Consider the following 12,959-nt stretch of genomic DNA (forward strand, 5'->3'; position numbering starts at 1 on the left):
ACTTTGTTGATAAAGTGCACTTTACAGACTGAGAAAGCAAATAAAGCAAACAAAGACTGGAAAAGAAAACTTTTTCGCAAAAGAAGGAGCTACGCTGTTTGATAACATGGAGAACGGCAACCCAAACTGAAAGGCTAAATGTATAGTAGGTACACTTATAACGGTAGTAATTTTTCTCATAATTACAGTAGTGACAATATCATACATAATAGGACATGAAAGTGATAAAGAAACAGCAGATGTAAAGCCTGTAACGACTTTGAGACCTGCTCTTGTGGGGAAGAAAGAGGAGAGCAATGAGATACGTGAAAAGGCGTTACTGGCAGATGAAGCTCGTAGATTACACATAGACGAGTCACAGGGAAACTTTAGGTCAAACGCATATGCTAAACTATTGTACGAGTATATCGATGCCATGGAGGCCAAAGATTGCTATGTTTGTATGCAATTGCCGGCTTCTGTAGACGAAGGCATTAGATATCATCATCTCCCACTGACTTATGGGATAACATGTAGTTTACTGCTTAGTATATTTTATGGTAGAGAAGGATTTGAATACTACTTTTCAAATTATGATTCGGTACTGCCTGAAGTTCCGAATTATAAACAAATGAATAAGTGGGACTATTATAAAAAGGAGGATAGACTAGCTAAGTTCTTTCTTCCGTGGGATACATTGGATACATCATACGCACGCAGAAATAACCTAACTTGCAAAGTGTCAGAGGTAGAGAAAAAGTTTATAGGACAAGTAGATGACAGATACAGAAGGCAGAAGATTCTAAAAATGTCAGGACAATGGAAAACAGATTGGACCGAAGAAGAGAAGGCACATAAAAAGAAAGGTAGCAATGGTCCAATAGCATTGGATAGAACGCAGAAAGGGAAGTTATGTTTAACTCGAAGCAAGACATATTATGAGAGTGTATTTGTAGGTGAAGTAAATTGCGAACATGCTTTTAGATTAGAGTACTATACGAAAGATTTCATGAAAGGGATGCAAGCTATTCCGAATGTGTATTTTGTATGTGGAAGAAATGCCTATGTAAAACTACCTGACAATTGGTATGGTTCGTGTTACTTGGCAATTGTCTTCCCCAAAATATATCATGCAAAGGACATAGCGATTATAGAAGGAAAGGCTTCGACGAGAGCGAAAAGGGAAGTAGGAGATGCAGAAGTAGTAGGAGATGTATTTGGAGCGATGTTTCCTATGTTAGGTTTAATCCTTAACGATGTTAAGATCAGGAGACTAGCTACAGTTGTAGATAGATTGTCTGCAAGTACTGCAAGGTCATTAATGCTAGTAGAAGGAGAGATGCAGTCGATTAGAGCAATGGTTCTTCAGAACCGACTTGCTTTAGATGTACTGCTAGCAAAAGAAGGCGGAGTTTGTAAGGCTTTGAAGGTTCAGGAATGTTGTACTTATATTCCTGATAATTCAAAACCACTTGAGAAAGTCATAAGCAACATTACACAGATTCATCAAGAGATCGAAGATTTATCAAAAATAAATGTTTGGGAAAAAGTAGGTCATGGAGTAGGAAAGGTTGGAAATTGGGTTGCCAACTTTGGTAAAAGCATAGTATGGTATATATTAAAACCTGTATTAATAGTATTAATTTGTATAATAACATTATTAGGATTAGTAAAATTGTATAAATGGTATAGGTCGAACCGGTTACAAAGATCCATGAGAGAGCAAGAAAGGAGATTAGCTGCTTTGCAAGACCAACAGTACAAAAAGCTTAAGGGCTCTCGAAACGATGAAAAGAGGGAATATTGTAACTAGTTCTGTGTAGAGATGTTATTCAAATTGCATTTAGTGATGACTCCTAGAAGTCATCAAAGGGGGGACTGAGAGAGCGCAAATTTGAATAAAAATTATGTATGGACCATATTTACAAGCATATCGCATAAACGTAGGAGTTGTAACGTGAAGTTGACACTTATAGCATAAAGCTAACCGATGTAATCAAAGTAATATAGGAAATGTAACTGTATTTACTCTTGAAATGTATTAGATTTAGAAGGCCCGTATACGTAGTGGGCTAATGTAGAAATGTGTAGAAATGCTTACGAAATGTAGAACGTACAAAGTAGAATTCATGTACGTGTGTAGCTTTAAATGGAGAAACCGCGTGAAATGTGACATGGAGAAATGTGCAGGGAACATATACGGCGATGTAACAAATGAGAATATAAAGTTATACTCTATGTAGTTTGTATTCTATGTACAAAGTATTCATTTATACGTAAAGGATTTGCTAAATGCGATTGTATATAAATGTGTGTTAAAGGTTATACTGTGTAGAAGGCTTCTTGTAAGAATGTTAGAAGGGTTTAGGTCATTTGTGGTTTTAACCTGACTGACCAAGGGTTCGCAGAAGGGTAGTCCGCTGTTTGTAATTTAGTGGGCTCACAGGAGTCGTGAATAGCCTTGATGTGAACGTGCGAGCCAAGGAGTCTAGCGCTTGCTAGATTTAAGGTGACAACGCTGGACGGAGTTTATGGCCTAAACGTGATAAGAAGCGCTTGGAATTTGAGAGTTGTTTTGAGAAGTCCATTCACAGGACCAAGAAAGGTTATATACATAACTATAAAGATTAAAGTTCTGCTGAGGTTATTGACTTTGCTCCGAAAGTGTCAATTGTAATATTGAATGAAGTCACCAACAAGAAGACGAAGATGACATCTGAGGAGAAAGGTCAACTTAACGGACGGCGAAAGAGACGAGGCAAGGAAAAGGCTAGAAGATGACCTCACGGGGAAAGTCCGTGGTGGGCGTCGAAGGGGCGTTCCACCCACACTGATTGTGTATTTTAGGGACAGCACCCCGGGGAGAAGATAGCGATTAGCGGGAACAGCGAAGGCGAAAGCGAACAGCTCCGAGCAGAGGCCATCATAGAGAGCTCAGAGTAGATGACTTGAGCAGATGCGCTGAGAGAGATCAGAGCGCAAGAGAGCAGTAGGCCGAGGACCCTTAGTGAGCGGATGGGTAGGCAGCGAGGGTACTGCTTCTTAAACTTAAGTTACCTTTAGAGGCTAAGAGAGTTTGAACTTCTTTGGGAGTCAAACTGCTGACACCTTTTTAGGTTAGGAACTTGCGAAGTAGGGATGTCACGTAGTATAGAGTAGGGACAGATTTAACTTGATTAATTTTCTCTTTCTGTAGATGACGCAAAGGAACCACTTCACATCGATGCTTTTATTCTTTTGTATACTTTTTGAGATTTAACCTGAGAGGATTGTATTCGCATTTAAATTTGACTTTTATATAAAACTTTCTAAAACTTCATCAGTCGTAAGTGGTTCTTCAGAGTTGTGTCAGTTAATGGGGTTTATCTAACCTATGCGGGGTTTGTCTTTTACTCAATGACAGATAAAAAGCGATCCAAAATTGTCGAATGAGATAAGTTATTAAATTGATCATAAATTGATATCAAAATCTCATTCCCCGCAAAACTATAGAGATCAGATTACTTGCACCGTCTTGTCGTGCTCTTCAGTTTTGCACCGATTCGCTGCTCACCGCTGTTCATCCCCCGCAGTTTTGTTCCCCGGAGTGAGTGCGCTGTACGCGCTGAACAGCCGGCGTACCCGGAGCTCGGCGTTTGGACGTGCAGTGCATCCGGGCGGCCGCAGTCTGTTCCCCTGAGGTGAACGCGCTGAGGGTTGGGGATGTGAGGCGGGGACTCTGGGGGTCAGATTGCTGTGCCGCCTTGTTGTGCTCGTCAGCGTGGTTCCAATTCACTGCTCGCGAACGAATGAACACGCTGAACAGCCGGCGTACCTGGAGCTCGGCGTTTGGACGTGCAGTGCTTCTAGACAGTTTCTTCCTCGTTCCTCCTTGTTTTTCGGGTACATCTCCCAGGGGGCGTTGACAGTGCCCACTTGTGTAGGGAAAACATGGGGCAGCTGGCATTCAGTGCCCTGACGTGCTGAGGTGGCGGCCGGGGGGACGCTGACTGCTCGTAGAGACCGGTGGTCAGAGGCTGCAAATGGTTTAGCGCAAAGGAGAAGTATCTCGGCCAGAGTCATCCTACAGAGAAGTTCGACACCAGCTAACCTGTTTCTATATCCCCTGGCTAATCAGATTGAATCACCTCAGTGTCCCCAGATAAGAAACCATCAAAAACTGGGAATTAAAGAAGGAAGAGAGCAGGAAGGTTTAAGTGAGGTAGAACCTAATGCATGGCTAACATCAATGATCCCGGTAAGGAGAAGGGGGAGAGATTGGGGGTCCAAATTGCATTTTGAACGGGGGGTAGAGGAACAAGAAAGTCAGGAGGGGAGCTTACATACAGAGTCAAATAAAATCAATAGGTATACCCTTAGGAGTAGGGATATTTGGGGGGTAAAGAACACCCCCCCCCCCGAGTTAGTGAACAAAGAACCTGCATTGCTAGTTACAGAGGAGGCACTACAGAAAGAAAAGAAAGTAAAAGCGCTTAAATCCATCCCGAAGTCAAAAGCCCTGAATATTAATACTCCCTCCAAAAAAAAAGAGCAGAAAAAGTCAACCAAGAACAAGACTAGTAGTATAAGAGCTACCCTATCATTAAGATCTTTCTTTAAGGTTCAGAGTACAGAGCCTTCAGTAAAGGAAGTAAACATCCCTGTAGGAATTACATCAGACTTAACGGTGGTGGAAAGTAGTAACTCTGTCTCAAAACAGACTCAACTCCAACCTTTCGATAAGAACCATAAGGGGAGAAAAGGAGCCTCCACCTTTAGAGAATAGGTATGAACCCCTTAGACAGGAGACCAAGGAAATTACGGAGAACCTCTTTCCTCCTCTGCAACTAATTTGGGTAAAACTATTATGAGGGGAAAAAAGGAGCTATATTGGATGAATCAAGTCCCTCATGTACTTTAAGCACACCATGTGATAAGGGGGCAACCTCTCATACTGAAGGGCTATTAACCACACTACTCACAGAAATTAGAGACATGCTTGCAGTCTCAGAAAATAATCAATTAAAAATACATCAGTCTGTGAAACCCTCGAAGCTAAGATGAATGCTATCTCTGACAGAGTTGGTGCCATGGAAGTAGCAGTTGAAGACTTAACATAGCAAGTAGATGAAAGTACGCAAGACATTCAGACACTAAGGGAAGAGGATAGAACCTTGAAAGAAAAACTAGAAAGCTTGGAAAATGCTGCAAGAAGGAATAATATCAGACTTATGAATGTTCCGGAACACGCAGAAGGTGATGACATAAGATCATTCATCATTAATCTTCTTGTAGAATTCCATACAGACATTGATAAGAAAACTTTGGAGGATGACATAAAAAGAGTTCACTGAGATCCTTATTTTAAAAAACCCGGGAGGAAAAACCCTAGAAAGATTTTGGTAAACTTTAAAACGTTCAACCTGAAGGAGAAAATCTTATCAGGGGGCCTGAAAGTAGGGGCCTATAAGATGACTGATTGGACATTCCGCATTAGATCAGATATATCCCATATCACTCAAGGAAAGCAATGGGATTTGGGGAAATCAATGCAGGAATTAAAAAGTCTAGGCGCAACGGCAAATCTACGCTTCCCTGCTTTGCTCAAAGTCATTGTGGAACAACAAAATCTTTACCTTTAAAGTTCCAGCTGAAGCAAACGCCTTGATAAGCCAGATAAAGAGTTCCTCATCCAGATAAGTGTTGCTGAAGCATTGACAGAGACAGAGCATAAAAACAGAGGAGTCCCTCTAATAGTAGTAAGGGAGGTTTCCCCATGGGGTGGGGGGTAGTCCTGCCCTTTAAACTGTAAAAAAAAGTTAAAAAAATGTTTTTTGTCACACACAGGGTGGGGGAGCATGTGGGTAAAAAAAAATAATAATAAACTTTCTTTATTCGGAGTTTCAAGATTAGAAATCCATAAAAGCAATATTAATACATGATAATTTTTTCCTTTAAAAGTTGTGAGCATAACATTTTTACAATACAGTACAATTTAACATGCAAGAATTATTTTCACAGTTCATTTTGAATACACTGACTAATGGAAATTACTTTACAGGTTTTTCCTATGTCTAAATGTGCATTTCAAAAAGTTAAGAACGTGAAAAAAAAATGTTCTCATTTAAATTTGGTAATTTAAAAAATCTCTGGCCTTTTTTTATCTAATACACTATGGGGTCGATTCCGATTCGGGAAAAAGCGCTCCGATTAGCTGTACGGAGCGTTTTTCCCGTATGAATCGTACACCTACAACATCCCCGTACGTACGAGCAAGTACGATCCTAACCCAAAGCGCCACTCCGTACGTCTCGTACCAAACACCATACAACTTGAAAGTACATACGGATTGTATCCGGGTGACGCGGTACGCTACGTCCGAACGTAAATAGGCCACACTTTCCGGACCAGGAAGTACGATCCGTGTTGACGACACTCCGTACGGCCCTTTTGCTACAAGAGCTGAAAACAACCGTAAAAACAGAGTCCGGCCCGAACCGCACCCCGGTACGCGACATACACGACATGAACCACATCGTCCGTGTCATCCCTGTCCTGTACGCCTACGACCTCATACATAGAAACCGACGACTGTGCAGACGCTGAGTACAACGTACCGCAACAACGGAAGTATGCCTGTACGGTGCGCCCCACGCTCACATCACCATTGCAATAGTGAAACGTGCCGCATATATGCCATTAATGTCGGGGTACGGAGCGCCACATGCATGTGCATATCACCATTTCCATAGTGATACGCAATAGTGATATGTGCTGCACACACGTCTGTAATGTCTGGGTACGGTGCGCCACACGCTAGCGCATATCACCATTGCAATAGTGATACGTGCTGCACATACGCCATCAATGTCAGGGTACGGTGCGCCACACGCTAGCGCATATGACCATTGCAATAGTGATAAGTGCCGCACACACGTCTGTAATGTATGTGTATGGTGCATCACATCTGAGTGGTGGGTGGAAAAGACTCCCAGCAGTGCCCAACAGTATTGGGGGTGGGTGCAGAGGACTCCCAGCAGTGCCCAGACATAGGAGGGGTGTGTAGATATGACTCCCAGCAGTGCCCAGACATAGGAGGGGTGAGTGCACAGGACTCCCAGTAGTGCCCAGACATAGGAGGGGTGGCAGGATATGACTCCCAGCAATGCCCAGACATAGGGGGGGTGGCAGGATATGACTCCCAGCAGTGCCCAGACATAGGAGGGGTGTGTGGATATGACTCCCAGCAGTGCCCATACATAGGAGGGGTGTGTGGATTTGACTCCCAGCAGTGCTCAGACATAGGAGGGGTGTGTGGATATGACTCCCAGCAGTGCCCAGACATAGGAGGGGTGTGTAGATATGACTCCCAGCAGTGCCCAGACATAGGAGGGGTGAGTGCACACGACTCCCAGCAGTGCCCAGACATAGGAGGGGTGTGTGGGTATGACTCCCAGCAGAGCCCAGACATAGGAGGCAGACATAGGAGGGGTGTGTGGATATGACTCCCAGCAGTGCCTAGACATAGGAGGGGTGGCAGGATATGACTCCCAGGAGTGCCCAGACATAGGAGGGGTGTGTGGATATGACTCCCAGCAGTGCCCAGACATAGGAGGGGTGTGTGGATATGAATCCCAGCAGTGCCCAGACATAGGAGGGGTGTGTGGATATGATTCCCAACAGTGCCCAGACATAGGAGGGGTATGTGGATATGACTCCCAGCAGTGCCCAGACATAGGAGGGATGTGTGGATATGACTCCCAGTAGTGCCCAACAGTATAGGGGGTGGGTGCACAGGACTCCCAGTAGTGCTCAGTCATAGGGGTGTGTATTTTCAACATCATACAACAACTACATGCCTGTATGTGTACATCCCTAACCTGTAACACTCATGATAGTTGCATATCAACACATCACTCACAGCAGTGACCTACTCCACGGAGAATGGTATCCTGGCACACACTGGGTGACACACCACATGTGGTTGTTTTGTCAGATCCCACATGCATATCCACCCATGTAGTTTGCTGGCACCCCCCCCCCCTCCAGAATGACTCAATAGTGTGTAGTCATGTAACAGACCACCCAACAAATGAAGCACAAATGGACTAATAAAGTGTCATGTACATCCCGGACATGATGTGAATGTCCAGGTGGTGAAACATGTACTCCCTCATGGAAGGAACAGGGTAGAAAACCCCTAGATACAAAGCACCCAAATGTGTTTTGTGTGCACAAATTTCTAATTTTACAATCTGAATCATGCGGTCAAGGCAGATAACATTGTCATGCATAGTGTGAACAATTATGATGGACTCCCTGAAGGCATTACTACACACTACAAACCCAAGCACAGTGAGTAGCGTGGATGGCACTGACCAATTATCAGATTGCATTTGTGAGCAGATATGGCCATTGCGCAAGGGAATGTACTAATCAATGGGAAATCCATACTAAAGTCAACACAACAGTTGTGCAACTGTCTGTAGTGAAGATCTCATGTGTCACACAGGAAGGGACACTCTTTTGGATGATGTCTGTATGCAAACTACACACACACCAATCTAGATAATTAGCTGCAACATTGGGACAGCACAGAGATACCATGGTCTACCTCATTCCCATTGGAAAAATAGACATCTTTCACAATACCAAAACATTAACATTACACCAATTTGTAGGCACACAGCACCTAAAGCAATTCCCTGAAATGCAGTAGTTCAGATGAAAATTAAAATGCTTTATTCAGCGCCATAATGTAAAAGAATAAATAAATGAGTCAAGGCTCACAGAAGGCCAATGGCCAGTCCAAAATACTGTCTAATAACAGTGGTGACTTTGTGGAGGTTGTCACCCCAAAACTTGCCTGCACATGGTGGAATTAAAGGTCTGTGGACCCATGGGGGGCATCATCGGAGTCAGGGTCCGGCACCGCAGGGACAGGAGAGGGAAGGGTATGTGTAGTGGGTGCAGGTGGGGAGGATTCCTCTACAGTGCAGGTGCAGCGCAGAAGGATGCAACATATTCAGCGCTGCACACTGCTGCCAGTTCTGACAGGTTACAACCTGAACCCGGGGACACAATGGGAGTGGAGGTAGAGGGCTGTGAGTCAGGTGTAGTGTGTCTGTGGGTGGGTGTGTGATGTCTGTCCCCTGTCCCTGTGGTGTGCGTACATCCCCCTGAGATTGGGTGCCTGGAGGTCTGCACTTTGACTTACGTGTGGGTGTGCTGGGTGTCTCTGTTGGGGTGTGTGATCTGGTGCGTTTGCGTGTATGGTGGACAGGTATGGGAGAGGGGGATGTGGATGGGTCAGAAGGAGTGGGCGGGGTTGACGCTGCAGGCTGGCAAGTGCTGCCGTCAGTGTTGAGTCCATGGACGCCAAACTCCGATGTTGACCAGACATGTCAGATGACAGGCCCTCCATGAATGACAACAACTGTGTCATGATTTATGTTTGGCCATGGAGGACAGTCAGCATTGACGCCTGACCAACTTGAATCTGCCAGAGTAGGTCCACAGACTCAGCACTGAGGGCAGCTGGGGAGACAGGGGCAGGGGCTGCGGTGCCGGGGACGAAGGAGAAACGGGGGCAGCACAGAGCAGAGGGGCCCTAGCAACTGGGAGGGTGACGAAGGGTCTGGAGGAGGAGGGGACAGACATAGTGGGTGCAGATGCTGTTGCTACGTATTCCCCCTCCTCCTGGGAGTCCGAAGCCGAGCCGTCCGCATGATATGATGTGTCTTGCTCATGAGGTCCAGCCGCCGGGCTCGCTTCACCCTCTGTGCCACTGCCTCCCTCCGACACCTCAAAGCTGGTGGCACTGTGGCTGGCTCCCTCTGCCTGCTCCGTGCTTGTGTCTCCTCCACTTTCGGGTGATGATGCTGTTGGCAAGGAGAAAGTAAAAATATATATCAGTCACCTGTACACATCAGACATATGAGCAACAAATCATTTGGGGACATTTCTAATCATGGCATGCATCAGTCACATGCCACATAACTAAGCACATATTTAAGTCTAGTACTGCGCAATAGTAATAGACACAACGCTCCTTGTATACAAAGATACAAGTAACAGACCAGGCCACAACTTGAATGAGAGTCACAATGATGAGCCACTGTATGTCAACAGGTCAGGTGTTGATCCATCACCGTTTTGTTGCCCACTCTGCCACACTAGTCCAGACATGGTCATGTTCAAATCTGTCTGAGCCTGTGCCACATGGAAACATTCCTGCCCGAACTGCCATGTAATGCCATCCCTGGACCTGAAACAAGCTTTCTATCACCTCTCACTGGCATTACAGATGTCTACAGCCAGGCTTGCGTGAAACACAGATGTGTATAGAAACAAGCATGGCTGAAGACGGCTGTAATGGCAGCAAGTGGTCCCAGGAACCTTGTTCTCAGTCCAGGGAAGGCATGGCTTGACATATTTGGCTGGACTGATCCCATGAGGCACATGGACAGACAAATTTGCACATGACCATGTTTGAACTTGGGGGGCAGAGTGTGCAACAGAAAGGAGATGGATAAAACCCTGACCCGTTGACTGGGTGCGAGTATATGATTGGTACAGAGGTTCCCTCCATCACCACACACTATTGTGACACTCCTCACAGGGGCATCTATCACCAGATGACACAGTTGCTAGCACATAACACACACTGGCTGTCAAGTGAAGTGGCCCACGTGTCCAAAATCCAGGAAATGCCTAAGCTAAAGTGCCTGGAATAGTGAATAATAAAAACATTGCTGCATTGTTGACACACCCTCAACCACATGGGAAATGTGAACACAGTAGTGTGCACACCAAGACAAAACTGCGTTGCACCACCAATACATACATGTAGCACAAATCTATTTGGAACAATCATCTGTGAGCCAACAACATAGCCTCTAAATCCAACAATGATAGCATTGTCCAGCATCACAGGGTAAGTGCATAGTGATGAGTTCACATCAGAAATTACATACACAGCTCACCACTGACAAGGCTAAACAGCCAGGCCCATCACAGCTCATCTGCACAACACCCCCATCACTCCGTCAATGTGAGTGATACAGCTCAAGATGTGAAAACTCCGTATCAGGGTATCAATAACTGTGCAGCAATTTAAATTAACCCAAGGTCACCTCGTGTGGCTGCCATTCCATATTAGTCACAAACAACCAGCAATATATTATTGGGAATAGGCACACACACACTGCCCAGTGTGAGTATGCACAAGCCACACTTTGTATACATGGACAGTGTGCACATGTAGCTAACACATGAGAAATATAAAGTATACCAGGGACAAAGGCCACTGAGGCAGACCCGTGCTGAACTCCATGTTGAGACTTATGATCAGTGCCCAAAAATCATGAAGGGCAAACACAGTGCACAGGTCATGGAACCGGTAAGGTACCAACACGTGTCACAGACCTCCCTCCAACATGATGATGTGCTAAGCAATATGCATACTAATACATTGCACCCAAGGAGTACATGCGCAAAAATGAAATACCCAAAGCAGAGGACACATGTGGAGGAGGGGAAGGGATGTAAAAGAGCATCAGCTGACTATGGGGCATTGAAATGACAATGCATAAATCGCCTGTCTGACCAGACCACCCCAACTGTGTGAGTGTTACCAGGCTTCTGAGCACTGCAGGTAGCATGTGACACACATGACAACAAAAAGACATGTACCTACCCCCTCCTTGCTGCTGTCCCTTCTGCAACTGCCTATGGAGGTCTGGAAACACCACTTCCAGGACCCGGAGCATGTGGGGGGGTGAGGTGACGGGTGCCGCCATGCCGGCGTGGAGCTTCGAGCTTCAGCTGGACCCGGGCGATACGGCGTGTCCAGCACCAGATGTCCTGCCACCTCTTACGGATGTTCCGGAGCCTTTGGCGAGGGCCCCCCACAGACCTGACAGCCCTGGCTATGTCCAGCCAGATCTCCCCCTTCTCATAGACAGTTACCTGTGAGGAAGACAAAGTGAAACAACATCAGTACACCTGCTCCATGTCCCAAAGACACACACTTGCACCACATTGACGATGACAACAGGGCATAGGATGCTGACAGGACTTGCATCATTGTCCATGTGAATGTGGCCTGCAAGCAAACAACAATGCACTACATGCCTTAGAAAGGCAACAGATGCCATAAGGGGTGCAAACCACTCACTGATCATGGCACACACTGAACAAGATATGCAACTTCATGGTGGTGGACAGCACGTGACATGCTGTCACATATCACACTACACCTAAGAACCCTCAGCAGACCACACATGCACACCCTGGCACAGATGATTTGCTTCTTATTGTCAACAGTGTATACAACCTCACTTTGCACATGTCACACTTTACAAAGATGTGACACAGGCGTCATACTAACTGTCCAAGTCATGCACACTGCACTGCATACTTGGCACATCAGATGGGTACAGCTGTGGCATACGCCATGCATCAGTGTTGCCAAACATCACATACAAAAATAGCCAGGTGACAAAGAACATTCACACTCTTCAATGTCCATTAATTCAAAGCATGCATTTGTCCAACATCCACATAGGTCCCGAAAAACAAATAACAACAGTAAGTACATTCATCTGTCACTCTGGGGGGAACACTGTTACACCTCAGTAAATCATGGCTAAAAAACATGCAAGGTGTGGCACCGCTGAAATTGTGATTCACTCTGCATTGAATGTCACAGTTAGCACAATGCAGGTAAGCAGTAAACACTATTTAACTACATCATTCACTGCATGGGAGATACCACAATGTACACACTCTCTCACTCACGGCTCTCACTCCAAACAACATTGCATCTCTGTTCCATAAATACACAATGTCTGTAGTGACACTCACACATTCATCACTCACCTGATCCCCTGGTTTCCCATACAGCTGGCTGTAGTTTGGTAGGACGGCATCCAGCAGGGTCTGGTTCTCCTCCTCACTGAATGAAGGTGCCTTCTCCATGGTTAGCAAAATCAGGGTCC

This window comes from Lissotriton vulgaris, chromosome 3_1, assembly GCF_964263255.1.
Source record: "Lissotriton vulgaris chromosome 3_1, aLisVul1.2, whole genome shotgun sequence".
NCBI lineage: Eukaryota > Metazoa > Chordata > Amphibia > Caudata > Salamandridae > Lissotriton > Lissotriton vulgaris.